Source organism: Triturus cristatus, chromosome 3_1, assembly GCF_964204655.1.
Source record: "Triturus cristatus chromosome 3_1, aTriCri1.1, whole genome shotgun sequence".
Taxonomy (NCBI): Eukaryota; Metazoa; Chordata; class Amphibia; order Caudata; family Salamandridae; genus Triturus; species Triturus cristatus.
In genome coordinates, this window is record NC_140583.1 from 430341007 (window position 1) to 430353712 (window position 12706).

The following is a 12706-nucleotide window of genomic DNA, read 5'->3' on the forward strand; positions in this document are numbered from 1 at the left end:
GGGTAGGATTCAATCTTTCCTTCAAATTTGGCAGACGATCTCGCAGGATGCATGGTTACTGGAGACAGTGCACTGGTACAAATTGGAACTATACAGCTACCCCAGGCAAGTCTCCCTTCCCCCAATAATGTCTTCCCCCCCCCACCCCCCCCCAATCAAGAGCAAATGTTTATCTCCTCCGAAAAGCAGACTATTCTGCAAAAAAGGGACCTTAGTGGCTATGGAACCTCATTCCCTTTGGTTTCTCAGCGGTGTCTTCTTACTAGAGAAGTAAGGGGGCGGAGCACGACTAGTTTTGAATGATTTCAATGGTTGTGTCGTTTACCAACATCTCAGGATGGAAGGCATCCATCTGCTCCGCGATCTCCTCCAAGAGTGGGTCTGGATGGTCCGTTTGGATCCGAAGGACGCTTTCCTTTCCATTCCCATTTTTGTGCCTCATCGGAGTTTCCTGCAATTCCGGTGGCATAGAATATTACGCCGTCACCACCCCGGCAACCACTGAGACCCCTGCTCCCACGACCACCACCCACACCAACCGCCTGATCGCCTGGACCAACATCAACTACACCATCAAGATCATGAACACCGCCCACTCTGGATCCCCGGAAGACCCCTGCCCACACCACATCTTCAACAAAGCCAGCAGCACCATTGCACCCCATCTCCGGAAAACCATCAACATCTCCTTCGAGACAGCGACCATCCCGGAGAGCTGAAGTAGGCAGAGATCAACGCCTTACTCAAGAAACTCAAAGCGGACCCCAAGGACCTCAAAAACTTCCAACCCATCTCCCTGCTCCCGTTCCCGGCGAAGATGATCGAAAAGGCCGTCAAACAACTGACCAGCTTCCTCGAGGAGAACAGCATCCTGGACCGGTCCCAGTCCGGGTTCCGCAGCAACCACAGCACCGAACCTGCCCTCATCGCCACCACCGATGACATCAGGACCCTGCTAGACAACGGAGAAACCGCGGCCCTCATCCTCCTGGACCCATCAGCCGCCTTCGACACGGTTTGCCACCACACACTACGAACACGCCTCTACGATGCCGGAATCCAAGAGAAGGCCCTGGACAGGACCTCCTCCTTCCTCTCCGGCAGAACACAGAGTGTCCGCCTCCCCCCCCTTCCGCTACGAAGCCACCGAGATAATCTGCGGCGTACCCCAAGGCTCATCCCAACGTTGTTCAACATCTACATGGCACCACTCGCCCACATCGTACAACGGCACGACCTCAACATCATCTCCTACGCAGACGACGACACCCAGCTGATACTCTCCCTCACCAAGGACCCCCACACCGCCAAAGCCAACCTCCATGAAGGAATGAAGACCATCGCCGACTGGATGAGGAACAGCCGAATGAAGCTGAACTCTGACAAGACGGAGGTCCTCATCCTCGGATCCACCCCCTCAGCCTGGGACGACTCCTGGTGGGCGACTGCACTAGGAATAACCCCAACAACCACCGACCACGCACGCAACCTAGGGGTCATCCTCGACTCTACCCTCTCCATGATGAAGCAGGTCAACGCCGTCTCCTGCTCCTGCTTCAACATCCTCTGCATGCTTCGCAGGATCTTCAAGTGGATCCCCACCGAAACAAGGACGGTCACCCAGGCCCTCGTCAGCAGTAGACTGGACTACGGAAACGCACTCTACGCAGGAGCCCCGGCCAAACTCCTGAAACTGCTTCAACACATCCAGAACACCTCTGCACGCCTGATCCTCGACATCCCTCGCCGCAGCCACATAACACCCCACCTGAGACCTGCACTGGCTCCCTGTCAACAAGAGGATAACCTTCAAACTCCTCACCCACGCACACAAGGCATTCCACAACACCGGACTAACGTACCTCAACAGCATACTCAGCCTCTACACCCCCACACGCCAGCTCCGCTCTGCAGACCGCGCCCTCGCCACCGTCCCCCGCATCCGAACAGTGACCGACGGCGGCAGATCATTGTCCCACCTCGCCCCCAAGACATGGAACACTCTCCCCATCCACCTATGGCAGAACAAAGACCTTCTGACCTTCAGAAGACTTCTCAAGACCTGGCTCTTCGAACAGTAGCAGCTTCCCTCCCCCACCACTAGCGCCTTGAGTTCCTCGCGGGTATGTAGCACGCTTTACAAATGCCATGATTGATTGATTACTTTACAAATGCCATGATTGATTACCAAGTCATTCCCTTCAGTCTCTCATCAGCACCATGGCGTTTCACGAAACTCCTGAATCCAGTGGTAGAGTCCTTAAGGACTCGGGGTGGGGGATTGGGGTCCGGCTGATTATTTATCCAGATGATGTAATTATTATGGCATGTTGTCCTCAGCTGGTGGTCACTAACCTAGAGTAGTCAATTGCTCTCCTTCAGAACTTGAGCTTCATTGTGAACCCACAGAAATCGATTCTGGTACCATCTCAAATGATAAAATTTCTAGGGTTCCAGATAGACTCTTGCAGTTGCCAACTGATCTAACCAACACAGAAGGTCAGGACCATCAAGAGAGAATTGAGATTGATTTTGAGCAGACAGACTGTATCCTTGCAATCCGTAGCCCGAGTAGTGGGCCTACAGGCCTCCTAGATACATGCAATTTTCCCAGGTCCCCTACATTACCGAGAACTCCAGAGACTCCAGATTCAGCATCTCCAGAAAAGCCTCAGCTATGCAGAGCAGATTCTCCTCTCAGAGGACGCGAGGTCAGAGGTCGTGGTGGTTGGATCACATGAAGGCCTGGAATGGCAGGGCAGTCTTTGGTTCCACTCCAGAAATAGTGATTGAGTCGGATGCCAGTCACTTGGGCTGGGGAGACAGGTGCGGACCGATGTCCACAGAGGGCCGGTGGTCCCAAGACAAATTGACCATGCATATCAAATGTCTGGAGCTTCAGGCAGGCTCCTTTACAATTCACAGTCTCTCGCCAATAAAGACCGACTGTTGCATTTTACTCTGTATAGACAGTGTCTCAGCAGTTTGCTATGTGAACAAGTTGGGGGGGGGGGGGGGGGCGAGCTCCCGGGTGTTGGCGGTGATCGCCAAGGATTTTGGGCAATTTTGCCTTCAACACCAGATATCTGTGGTGGCAGAGTATCTAGAGGGCCGCAACAACACAGTGGCCGATTGTCAGTCCCAACATCTGCGATTGGCAACTTCATCCCAGAGTTTTCCATTAGCTGAATCGTCTCTGGGGCCCATGTCAGATAGACTTGTTTGCATCCCGCCTCAACCGGCAAGTTCCAACCTTCTTCAGTTGTCATCTGGACCCAGGTGAGTTGGCCACAGGCGCCATTCTCCAGGACTGGAACTCCAATCTGTGTTATGTGCTTCCCCCTTTCTTGATGATTTCCAGAGTACTGGCCCAAGTGCACCGTCAATGAGCGTAAGTTGTGATGATAATGCCTCTTTGAAGAGTGCAACCATGGTTCCCAGTCCTCCTGGAGCGGTCTTGTGCATCCTCGATCCTTCTTCCATTCCGCTGGAATCTCCTTCTGGATCTGGGGGGCTATCCTCATCCAAGGATATCATCAGGTCATCTCTCCCTAGTTGCTTGGGGGGTTTCCAGGACAGATTGAGTGTCCCTGGGCTTTCGTGAGAAGCGAAAAAATTCATTAGTGAAGCCTGGTCGGCTAATACCCACAAGCGTTACTCTTCTGGTTGGAAACGATGGTGTGGCTGGTGCCGTGAACAGGACGTCAATCCTGTTGGAGCACATTACACTCTGGTAATCAATTTTCTGTCTTCACTTGTCTCTGCAGGTATGGCTTACAGGGCAGTTAGTGATTTCCGGTCGGCCATTTCGGGAGGCCACGATCTGGTTGATGGTAAGCCGGTGGAGGAGCATCCCATAGTATGCAAACTTCTGAGGGGCATCCGTATTGTCCGTCCACTATGTCCGAAGTACTGAGCATTATGGGACGTATCCATTGTCCTGCAGCTTTTGGAGTCATGGCCAGACAATAAATACCTACTGAGGAAACAATTGTCTGCAAAATTGACCATATTGCTTTGTCTCGTATCTTGTAAAACTGTTTCAGATGTCCGCGCTTTAGATTTGGCAGAAGCAGTTTTTCCCCTGAAGTGGTTGCATTCTCCATTTCCAGGCGGACCGAATGCAATACGGCCTCAGTTTCTTACCCGGCCTTCCCGGATAATCCCAAACTTTGTGTGGTACAATGTTTAAAAGCATACGAGGCGAGTACTGCCGAGTTTTGTACAGATATGAAAGGACAATTAGTGATCGTAATACAGAAACCCTTTTGCCAAGTGACTCCGGCCACTCTGGTGAGATAAGTGTGTTGGCATATGGGTGAAGCAGGCACAAAGAGCCACGGCTTCCAAATATTTTGCTTTGGGCGTTAGCCTCGCTGACATCATGAAATCAACCGACTGGTCGACAGTCTACTTTCGAATGTTTTATTACAAAACCTATTGTTGATGTGGCTTCTGTTGTGGTGGCTAAGCTTTAAATAAGCATAATCAGAGCCTCCAGTCCTGACAGAATTAAAAATGTGCAAACATTTGTGACAAGAATTTCCAATTCTATTAAGAACACGGAGGCAAGGATTATTCCACCCAGATTAAAATGATTACAGTTCATCGATGTAATGGACCTAATTCCTAATGGTCCCCCACCCCCTATTTTTTTTATTAATGTCATTGATCTGTGACATGGGTGGAGAGACCAGTGCTACGGTATCTCCTTTTGCCTTCCCAGGTTTGGGTGGCAAATAATCATCTATGGAGTGGATGTTCCTGGCTTATGCAAACCTTGGTTTGGTGAGGAGTAGGTATCATTCAAAAACATGCTTTAATATACTAAGTGGCCGATTACAATGGCATTCGGAAAGGCTCAGAAAGGGATTTGGATTATCCAAATCAGTTTTGGAACCTATGTTTCCAACCGAATCAGATACAGTTCCGAAAGACCAATTACGATGCAAGGAACCCGTTCGGGCTGTCTGATTCGGTTCCGAGCAGCATTCGGGCAACCAGAGTCGTTCAGAGCCAAACATACAGTTCAATGGACACAGTTTCCGACCGAGTGATTACGATGTCAGATTCTGACAGCTGTTCCGAATCGGGCTGACTGACACGAAACAGCTGTCGGAATCTGACTTTGAGGGCCTGTACCAAGCCCCCCCTTCACCTGTACGCCTCCGGTAGGGGCCTGAGGGGATACCCAAGGAACCCCTCTTTCCAACCATGCACAGTGTGGCAGGCACCATGAGGTGCTCGCCACATGGTGCAAGGTTTTCCCCAACTACCCCTTTTTTCAATAGGAGCCTGTGTTCTCGTTCAGAACACAGGCCCCTATTAAAGTCAATGCAAGTCCAACCGAACAATGTTCGGAAGCATCGTAATTGGTCAGTCGGACTCAGAGAGAGACCCTAAACAATTTTAGCACATGGGACATCTTGTAATAAATAATCACCAAGGACGACCGTGTTGTAAACAGTAATCTGGTACAGCTCACAGGAAAGTAAGAACGTCGGTCAATATGTTTCGTTATAGTAGTGGTATTTGACAACAATACCCAATCGGTTAGATCAGAAAAACTTTATTCGGTAAACATAAAAGTACAATACACAATCCAGCTAGTACATAATCTTAACCTGATATACAAGTATGACTCTCGCATTTACACTAAAATTGTTTTACGATATTTAAAAATATTCTCTAAAAAAAAAAAAAAAAAGCTATCACAGAGGCAATTTTAAATTCATCATCTAAGGTTTGTAACGCTAAAAATTCCGGTCGGCATTGTCTCAGGCCTCATTTTCTCAGTACCTGGATAATCCATTTTCTTCATGGCACGATATAAAATTTACAAAAAAACAATATTTGTATGGTTGACTGTGTCGAGATATCATCACAAGGGCAGTTACATAAAATTTTTGACCAATCATTCTGTTCCGGAAAGCTTAGGGATCTATATAAAATATTCAGTCTAAAACAGGATAACAGGAATCTATCATAGACTCCCGTAACCAGCAAAATATATGGTTGCATTGTTGGAGTTGCCATAATAATATAATGAGTTTGAACCGTTGATTTACATCTTTCTATGGTAGTTCTGCATTCTCCCAGAAAACGCAAACAATGACCTTTAAGTTCTTTCCTGGGGACATCATGCATAGAATGTGGGTTGCTAAAACCCCATCGATCCCCAGGGCATCCTTCAAGATGTGGCGGTTAAAGACAGTTTCATCGGCCGACCATACTCTATGCCAAAGTAAGATTGGCTGGATCCTAAGGATGTCCTCTAAATAGGGCATGCCTAATTCCAAGTGGCAGGCATGTGTTGACGTGCAATCTGGCACTGCCAAAAGAAACCTAAAAAACTTGGTTTCTACCACTTGTAGAAAGCCTACATTGGCATACTCCCAAATCCTGCGCCATAACTGGCAATAGCCCCACACTTGGCTCTATAGATCTGAAGCAGTTCAACGGGGGGTCATTTTCCCAATTTCCTACTGAAATTAGATAACACCATCAAAGATTTAATATAAAGAAGCTTTCTGGCTTTCACTGTCTGAACCCATGAACCCATCTGCTCAAATAAAATTCCTAAATAGGAAAAAGGTTGTGTGCTCGATCGCCTTTGAATCTATAAAAAGAGTGTTAATTTTATTTATTTATTTTATAAAGCGCACAGCTGCCCAGACGGGGCGTCCCGGCGCTGAGAACTCTGGAAAAAGAGAGCAAAGATCAGAGGGCAAAATTAGGAAGAGAAAAGATGTGTCTTCAGAGATTTACGAAATACTGATTCTATATGGCAGGTGCGTAGAGCAAGCGGGAGCTTATTCCAGCGCTGAGAGGCGCAGACCTCAAAAGTTTTTCCGCCTGCACGGGCTCGTTTAAATCGTGGAGTGTCGAGGAAAAATAAGGAGTTGGAGCGCAAAGTCCTGGAGTGGACATACGGTCGCAGGGTGTTTTTCAAATGGGCCGACCCAATGCCTTTTGACGCTCGAAAGGCCAGCGGCATGGCTTTGAAGACACTTCTTTTAGCAATGGGAAGCCAGTGCAGTCTACGAAGTGGAGAAATGTGGTGTCTAGCAAGGGTTCTCTCCACCAGCCGGGCGGCGGCATTTTGGACCGTCTGGAGTTTGTGACAAAGGCCTGCTGTGATACCAAGGTAAAGGGCATTCGCATAATCAAGATGGGAAATTATCAGTGCCTGGATCACAGTCTTACGGCAGTCCGCCGGCAGATAGTTAATAAGCCGTTTAATAGTCCTGATTTTGGCGAAACAGGAGGCTGCTACTGTTTGTACCTGATTGTTGAAACTATGGTGGTTATCCCAGCGTACTCCTAGGTTTTTCACCGAGTCCTTGGGGGTGGGGGCTTGGCCCAGGTCATCTGGCCACCACAGGCTAGAATCCAGGGGGGATGGAGAGTTAAAAAACAGGACCTCCGTTTTTCCTGCATTAAGTCGGAGGGAGTTGGCATCCATCCAACTAGAAATGTCCCTAAGGCAGGATTTCAGTGGATCAAAAACAGAAACAGAAGGGGTATCAAAAGTGAACAGTAGCTGAATATCGTCAGCATAGGAGGTGGATTTAATCCCAGTCTGGGCGATCAGCTTAGCCAAAGGAGTGAAATAAACATTGAAAAGGAGCGGGCTCAGGGAAGAGCCCTGAGGAACTCCCCATTTAAGTGGTCTGGCAGGGGAGGTGTAGGGGGGGGTAAAAACCTGCTGTGTGCGGTCCGAAAGGTAAGATGAGAGCCACTTCAGCACGACGCCACCCACTCCCAAGTCCTCGAACCTTCTCAGCAAGATCTTATGAGAGACGGTGTCGAATGCTGCTGAAAGATCCAGCAGCACTAGCACCGCCTTCGACCCCCGATCTAATGTCCACCTCACCGAGTCAGCCATTTCAATAAGGGCCGACTCCGTGCTGTGGCCCGATCTGAAGCCGTGCTGGGAGTCGTGGAGAAGTCCATTGGATTCGATGTAATTCGCCAACTGAGAGTGTACCAGCCTTTCCAAGATCTTAGCTGGGGCAGGCAGGAGGGAAATGGGTCTATAGTTGCTAGGGTGGTCCGGATCCAAATTGGACTTTTTAAGAATAGGGACCAGAGAGGCATGTTTCCATTTGGCAGGAAAACAGCCCAATCTAAGGGAGTCATTCCAGATGTGGTTCAAGTAGGGATTAAGAAGGGGAGCAAGTTTTTTTATATTGCTTGGCTGGCCAGGGATCATTGGGCGAGCCTGATTTGCATTTAAGTAGTTCGACCATGGAATCGGCTTCTGAGATAGCTGCAAATTCCGATAGGGTGGACAGTAGTGGCGGGAGAATAGTGGGTTTCTCTTCCTGTCCTTCTGTATTGAGGGTGGGAAAGGAGGAATAGATGGTTTCGATTTTATCCTCAAAAAATTGAGAGAGTTTATTGCATAATGACTGTGAGGCGGGTTGAGTTCGGATCAACGCGTTGGGGTCTGCAAAGGATCTAACTATGTTGAAGATCTCCCTAGCGCCATTGCTGGCACGCATAATTCTGGAGGCCAGAAAACCCCGTTTGTGCTCCTCGATCATTCTCCTATATTCTTTGAGGGCTAATTTGTAGGAGATTTTACTATCTGTGGTGTAATTCTGTCTCCAGAGACGTTCAAGAGATTTACAGGAGGCCTTTTTCTGCCTGAGCTCGTCAGAATACCAGGGTGCCGAAGGAGCAGCCCTGAAGGTTTTAATGGGTTTAAGGGGGGGCGAGAGCATCTAAGGCCTGACTAATCCATGCGTCCAAGTGGTCGATCTGTAGGTCCGGGTCAGGTGACGAGCAGGGTTGAGTATTTTTTAGGTATTCCAGGAGCGTTTCAGGGGTGATGCAATTTTCTTGTTGTTACCAGCCCCACAGTTCATATTAAATGTTTTTGAACAATTTATAGTGAGTTCTAATTTTGACATAAAATTAGCAAACAAATTAACCACCCCTTGGAGAGCCAATGGCGTACGGGCCTTTAAGACCGCATCATCCACGTATAACAAAGCGGGAACTGGACGATTCGCTACTGTTGGCAAGTCCTTGCACTCCTGGATCAAGTTTGTTTCTAAACCATTTATGTAAAGTGTGAAAAGGAAAGGTGCAAGGCTACATCCTTGTCTGATACCTTTCATCACTCGAAAGTGCTTGGTACAGTCACCATCCAGCCCATAGCGTACCCTTGCCTGTGCCTTCGAATAAAGCGGTTTTAAAAAAGAAACTATTAAAACATCCATCCCTAACCCTTCTAAAATATGCCACAACTTTTCATTAATCACACAGTCAAATGCTGCAGTCAGATCAACAAAGGTTAAAAATAACTTTTCCTTTTTAGCTTTAGTGTATTTATCTAAAATAATATGTAAATTAAGACCCTGTTCAATTGTTCCCAATCCTTTACGGAAGCCATATTGTAGGTTGCTTATCATTGCCCGCACCTCCGCCCACACCTGTAGCCTATCCAAAATAATTCTTCCGACAATCTTAACTGTAGAGTTCAACAGCGAGATTGGACGATAACAGGCTGGGTGGGCCCTATCCCCCTTTTTAAAAATAGGAACAATTATTGAATCATACCATGTCGATATAAGGCCTTGTGTACCCAATCAGTTATAATAGTGGTATTTGACAACAATACCCAATCTCAAAAAGCCACCCTCAAAGTGAAGGGTATACCATATGATATCTAAAATCCTACCCAATATGGAGTAGTAAATGGTCCCTCAAGGGGAATGCACAGACCGCGCTAGCTGCAGGAAGAAAGGTGTCCAGAACGCTAGGAAAGCTGTGCCCTACCCCTCTCTGCCATTCAAAGGGGCCATTTACTTATTCAAATTTGGTTGGATTTTAGCTAACATAAGTCATACCCTACACTTTGAGGGTGACTTTTTGAGATTGGTTATTGTTGTCAAATAACACTACTATAAGCCCAGTCATTGGGAGACAAGGTTGCATGGTCCTGACAAAGTGCCCAGATCCACAGGGACTTTAAATAGCACAGAATATGTTGACCAACGTTATCACTTTCCTTTGAGCTGTACCGGATCATTGTCTCCAACACAGCCACCTTTTGTTTTTATTTATAACAAGAAGTCCAACGTATTAAAATTGTTTAGGGTCTCTATTAGTTATTTTAATAACACACTTACACCAATCTACACACACTGCACCTCCACTTACACTTCATCACGGCGTCTTATTTTAAAAGACCTCCGGCACAGAGCCACCTCAAGGAGCCCATTGGGCACTGCAGCGCTGGTCTAACGTTGAGATACCCAATGATGAAGCATGACACTCATCTCGGTGTGTGAGGGCTCTTGTTTTGGAGCAATCAGAACACTCTGATCTTCTTGCTCAGACTGCTCCCAACCTACATCCTTTACCTTTCCTTATTCTTTTAGGAAATGCATACTCTACTTGTATACATAAACATTTTGCAACACATCAGTTTTGGGATTTGATATTAAGTGCTATCTGCAGTGAAGAACAGGAAGATGGTAATACCTTTAATTACGAGTATCGCCATCAAGCCTTTATTACAAGCCCTGTTCAAAAAAAATATTTTCATGTACTATTTATATCTCATTTCAGATGCATACTACCTACAACCACACATCACATATATATGCTCTTTTTAGAAAACAACATGCCACCAGGTAAAATAATGAGCTTGTCTTGACAAAACAAAAAAAATCTACTTCCTTCTACAAGTACAACTTCTATAAAGTGCACAGCGCTACTTTTGACACAATGGAAATGGGGCAGAGGGGGTCACTCTTACATGTTTGATTAAATTCAAAGTTCATGTTTTCTCTAGGAAATATAAATTCTGTGAAAAATATGGATTCTGTAAAAAACTAAACTTTGAAAGGCAAGGTGGGAGGGTGGTGTAAATAGAGCAGGGAGGTCGTTTATATTGGTTGAGAAAAACCTTGGACTTTAAGGGGTATTTAGGAAATTTGAAAATAACCTTAAGATATTTCTCCCAGCGCAGTTCCAGAAGCGGTGACAGATTAATCAGTTGTGCATCAATTGTGATAGAAGCTACGCACACAGTATGTCCATTGACGTTCATTTTTATGCCAGAGCAGGATTCTCTAATGGACCTAGATGAATCTAAGTAAATACTACAACAGGACAAAACTTACACACCCAAGTAAGACTAATCAATCTTGTCTTGCTGGATTAAAAAAACAAGGCAATGAAACAGGAAACTGTATCCCAAACACAATAACGAACCAGGTTCAAGAACAAGCACTAAGTCAATTAGCACACGCTTTGAGTGAGGAGTTTGCTCGCTCTACGTGGGAATCACCTTTAAATATAGAATTCGGACAATTTGTCACCATCTTGTGTAAAAATATTACTAAACGTAGGAACAAGAATAAGCTGTGCACAAATGCACTCTACTGGAAATAAACTTAAAGAGGACACCGCAAGCGGGGGTGCATTTTGTTACAGGTACATTTTTCAATTTTAAAAACAAGCAGTCACAGATTCTCGATTAGTCTACTCCATAGTGTAATGATCTATGAAAAGCAGGAGGGGAGCAGTTGTTCATTACAGCTGATAATAACACTACCAGTGCTCGGAGATCTAACCTAGGTGTAATGAAACAGGAAACGGGAGTTTTTGTTCAACATGATTCCAAAGAGGGAGCAGAGGAATGATGATGAAACCAGTGCGTAATGCATACACTTCAAAGACAACAACGCCCATGCGTAAATACATACGGATCAATTGCATACGTCCACAATATCAAAGTATGGGCTAATAAGAATATATGTTTTCAATGTTTAAATACATTCCCATTTGTGTATCTATAACGACCCTTGTTTTCACATATTAACACTTATTTGACAACATATCACGCCCCGTGCCTTTATACTATGGTTCATCGCGCCGACAACATTATACTCAATATGCATTTGCTGTATTGCCTTGAAGTCAGCTATAACAAATAACCTGTTTACATATCAGAGGCTATGTTTATATACAGTACCTCTACGGTGACCACTGTCGGCTACTTACAGGGGCCGTCCGTGAATTCAGCTTTATGTCCGTCGTCCGTCTTTAATCTTTTAACGGACGTCATTTATTCGTACAGTTAGCACTTCCGGGTATAAAAACAACCAATCCCACAGCTAAATTTATTCTTGGCGTTGTCTGTGAGTGGGCAGTACTGACGGTGTGTACAGTGACCTAGTATTGGAGAGTTGGAGGCACCCCAGCCAATCCTGCTGCACCATTCAGAATTGTGAAGTGCTGATTGGCTTCGAGTCTGCACATGCCTTGCACCCGTTCTTTTATCAGCTGTTTGTGTTACTGTCCCGTATGGCCAGAAGAATGCGACTTTAGTTGGAACCAGGGCTGTAACGTAGTCATCTGCAGTGTAGGAGCGCCCCAATTCAACAGTAGGTCAATGAATATCTGTAGTATGTGGGGAACTCGATGGCTGCTCGTCATCGTATTCTGGGAGGGGGAGTAACGCCTCTGGTTCGCGATGCAGGTGGGCGAGATTGGCTCTTAGACCCTGTGGACGACTCATGAAAATGTTTGCTATTTAAATTATACAACAAACTATGTAAAATATGATCAAATCTCTTCAAAGTTCAAAAAGTATTTTTTTAACCTGTAGAAGCTTTGACATCCATAAATTACGTTATAGCACTGCGCTTAGAGAAGTACTTAATAAAAGTTGTCGATCATGAAC

At 46.2% G+C, this 12706-nt stretch overlaps 1 protein-coding gene across 4 annotated transcripts in view; it reads right to left on the reverse strand.

Annotated features, from left to right (window-relative positions):
• The window catches only part of SECISBP2L (SECIS binding protein 2 like), a 600623-nt gene extending 588516 nt beyond the window's left edge, over positions 1-12107 (reverse strand). For 2 of the 4 annotated variants that reach the window (XM_085644219.1, XM_085644216.1), the window contains exon 1: positions 11996-12107. The gene's annotated coding sequence lies outside the window, so the exon portion shown is untranslated. The remainder of the gene's footprint in view (positions 1-11995) is intronic. The other 2 variants (XM_085644220.1, XM_085644217.1) reach the window with 1 other exon arrangement.
• Positions 12108-12706: the final 599 nt, after the last annotated feature.